Raw genomic sequence first — 4,180 nt, forward strand, 5'->3', positions numbered from 1 at the left:
GCCTAATGAATACTGGACACACTGGAAAATGTGGTCCATATTGGGTCCTAGATAAGAGCCAGGCCCTTTTGAAAACTCTGCCCTTATGGATGTAAAATGCCTATGCAAATCTCTCCCTCCGCATAAAATTAATTGGATTCATACTTAAAGGACTATTTCTGGGGGGGGAAAAAAAGTCTGAAATAATCTAGCTGTGCCTCAGTTCCTGTGTCTGTGGGCATTTACCTGGCTTTATAAAATCATTGAGTGTTTCTGATAGAAGATGCTATATATAGCAACAAAGCTACGCATGTATGTATAGATATGCATAGATTCATCCCTAGTAACTGTCCCAKCTGAGTTGACATTTTACAAAATAGGGCTCGTGGATTTGGTTTGCAGAACGGCTCCAATTGGTTTGTGTGCCCTCTGCGAGCCGGKGTGCAGCTCTAGCTCTGCCTGTACCAGCAGGGTCCGAGATGCAGAGCTGCAGCCCCCAGCAGGGCGGTGGGGAGAGAGGAGGCGGTCTCGTGAACCCTGGGGTGTCAGATCATCGCTGAAAAGGGCACAAACGCGACGCCTCTGGCGGGGGATTTCAGCTGGCTCCAGCTTCATTGCAAAACCTGGTAGTGCCTGGCTTTACCAGCAGCCTGGTAAAGCTCACCAGGGAAGGTGAGCCCTTCTGAGCACGTATTTCCAGTCTGAACATTTTTCCCCTTGCTCAGCCYGAGGAGGAAGCAGCACTTAGGAGCACTTTGGATCCGCCTGGGGTGGCAGCAATTGCCCTGCTGCCCCGGGAGCCCGACTGTAATCGCTCGCAGCCTCATTTCCGAGTGCTTAAGCATCCTCTGAATCGATAGGAGCAGCAGGTGTTCAGCAACTGTGAAAAACCAGGACAGAAATGTCTGATCCTGCACTCCTGCCCGTTTTCTATTTATCTAATCTAATTCTATTGGCATTTCTAAAGTGCTTATCACCACTGAACCCAAGCACTTTATGTGGATCTTGAAAAAACCCCATAATCACTGTGTAATGAGAGGTGGCCGAGTTTGGGCCACGGGCTGCTCTCCCTGTGTCTGTGTGTTGCAAACGTTGGGACAACACAGGACCACGTCCTCCAACCCATTTCCTGCTAGTTGGACTTTCTCTAGTGGCCCTCAGATGTGAGCTGCTATGAAGCCAAATCCAGAAGTGGCCATTGGAATAGAAAATGTTCCCAAAATACCCTCAAGGGCAATGAAAGAAACATCAGGGAAGGACTCATTAGACCCAGTAGCTTATTAATAGTGAGACAGCCACTCAAATCTGAGCAAGAAGTTGCCCCAGTCCAGGGTTTCCAAGCTCAAGTCTGGAAAATGCTCATGATGCCTTAACATAGATACTGCCCCATGGGAGACGTGGCCGCTGAGGTTGCCCAGCTTGTAGCCCCGTCTGCAGAGCGATGCTCTTTTGGGCTGGGATATATGTCCTTTCAGATGGGCAGTGCCCTTGGCTCACCCGGGTTTCTCCACCACGGCATTGGCTTTTCCCTGCCCTCCCTGTTGCCGCCTCCTAACAAGGGCTACCACCTGAAATCTTGATTTGTTAGTGCTAGTTCCTCCGAAAGGCAAAGGAGGCGAAACCAGTTACCAAAGTGTCCTTCCTGACGGGACCTTGGCAGAAACATAGGAGGGAGTTGGGATCAGATGTGGAGAGCTCATCACCCTGCATCAAGTTTAATGATTTCTTTTTCTTTTTGCCATCCATCTGCAAGGAGAATAAAGTTGTCCCTTTGCTCTGTTTGACTTTGAACTGCTGTCACTGCCTGGTGACAGGAACCTGACCCATCTCACAATGTTTTCAGCCTTCTACAGCATAAGTTGAGATGTCCCAGGCCTTCTGTTGCCTTGGCGTAGACTCCTTGCCTGCTCATTTTCCCAAGGTTTCCTTATCTCCCTCTAGGCAAAACTCCTGTAGAGAGGATGGAGGCAGACGTTTTGTAAGGATCTCTCTTTTATAAGTAAGAACCACCCTAACTCATCTATCTTAAATGCTCTCTTGAAAAGCTAGAATTGCTGCACTCCGAGTACAGTCGTGTTTGATGTTGGCAGCCGGCGCGAGCCGCGGTTCTGCAGCGAGGCAGCGTGGACGGTGAGCACGAAGGCACGAGGAGCTAAGGAGGGGCAGCACAGCCAGCACAGCAGATGAACCTGCTCTGGGAATGCTCTCTGTTAATGGGGAGCAGTAAAAGCTTCAGCTGAAGTCAAAGGAGGCTGTGCTCGGAGAAGGGAAAGTGTCATTTAATGCTAACCCCAGGGAAGAATCCAGCCTCGAAGGTGCTGCTTGTGACATAGTGGGTATTTTTTATGTTATTGCCCCTGAGCTTCCCTGCCARCAGGGAGGTGGTGAGGGTGGTGCTGCTGTGGCTTGTGAGATGCTCCGGTTTGCTAGCACGGAGCCAAGAACAAGCAGTCCAGGAGCAAGGGAGCGATGGTGCACGCGGAGCAGTGCCCAGCCGGAGCACAGGAGCGGAGACCCGCATGTCCCCCGGTGAAGAGAAAACAAGCTGCTGGGAAGCTGCAAATTAAGTTGTTTGCAGGGCGCTGAGCAGCCTGCAGACACTGATAGGCGCTCACAGTGCTGAAAGGCTGAGCTCCTGTTCCAGGCACCCTGAGGCACCCGCCCGCCGCGGAGCAGCGGCACCTCGGCCAGGCAGCGGGGAGAGGTCTCCCGACCCCCCCATAGGTGCTCCTGCAACAGCTTCATCAAATGCCTAATTACCAGCAACTATATAAGGTTGCCTAGGTAACTCTGCTTCTCCCATTTTTTTAAAGTTTTCAGCATACATACGGCTTTACAGCCTTTATCATTTCCTTTCCTTTTTCTCCATGTGTGCTGTAGTGGGTGCCTGCCCTGTTATTTGTGGTGCCTTCTCTTGGTGGAGGATGGCCCTGTCCCAGCAGCTTGGGCACATCCCGCACGTTCTGCCCAGAGGCACCCACTAGGTTTCCTGGGATGGATATTGAGAGGAGGGTTTGGAGAGAGGGGAAGGAAGGGACTGCTCGTCCTATGGAACACGTGAAAATATTAATTAGCAAAGAGAAATCATTTGATGGTTTTCATTTGTGTGTTTTTAATTATGCTTGGCTCCACTGATAACCCCCACACCATTAGTGTGATACATTTTGCTAGATAAACACATTACTCTGTGAGTTAATTAGTGTTCAATTACTATCAATTAATACATGTTAATGCTACCAATTACTTGTTGAACAAGCACATGCTTTTCTGCTAATATTATTTAAATTTTTAATTTTGGGAGCTGCCTAGAACCTCTTGGCGAAAGTGGTTGGTTGGAATTGCTATTGGTTGAAGTGAACAAGTGGCTGTGCCCAGTTCTGCTGTGCCCCCATCTCGACCCTGAGCTGTCTATTCCTAGCAGACCAAATGTGATGATTTTTCATCATTGAATTTCTTAAGGTTTCGAAACTGTGTTTTGTACCTGCTTTTGACTTGTTGGTGCTTAGAAACCCCATCATAACAAAGTGAAAATCGGAGCAGACCTGCACAGGAGGCAAAGGGGAAGGAAGGTACAGTCTGTCTCTGTGGGATGGACTCAGACAACTTTGGCTTTGTCATTAAGCTAACGTAAGAAACTGGATAGCTAAACTTAGCGAAGTGAAGTGAGGTGGATATTTCTATCCTTGGCTACTTGTCGAGTGCACAGAGACCTCTGAGGTCCTGCCTGGCAGAGTTGTCCAAGTCTGATGGAGATCAGCAGGAACCGGCACTCCGAAGTTGTGTGGAAGAGGGAGAAGTAATTTGTCAGTGCAGGACACTTTCAAAACTGCAAAAATCCCGTCCCTTCCTTTAGGAATCAGCCCCCAGGGACACCAGGATGAGTCCTCAGGCCCGGGGAGGTGCCGCTGCCTGGGACGCAGCAATGGTTCGGGGCCAGACGTGTAATTTGCAGGGCGCGCTGCRGCGCCCGCTGGATCGTCTCGCTTACGGCTCGTGAGCCTTCTTCCTCAACCTCCTCTTGCCAGGGTTGCCTAGGAGACCGAGCCGCTGCCGCGAATATGGGGCATTTTGTTTGCATTTGGCTCGTTTGGGCTGGAAGAGGCTGAAGCTTGAAAAATCGTGAAATTTGAAAAATTGCAAAGAGTAGGAAAAAAAAAGGCAAAACTTAAAAAAAAAAAAAAAAAAAAGCAAAAAAGCCAAA

This window comes from Nothoprocta perdicaria, unplaced genomic scaffold (assembly GCF_003342845.1).
Source record: "Nothoprocta perdicaria isolate Ctin4 unplaced genomic scaffold, notPer1 scaffold_6, whole genome shotgun sequence".
NCBI lineage: Eukaryota > Metazoa > Chordata > Aves > Tinamiformes > Tinamidae > Nothoprocta > Nothoprocta perdicaria.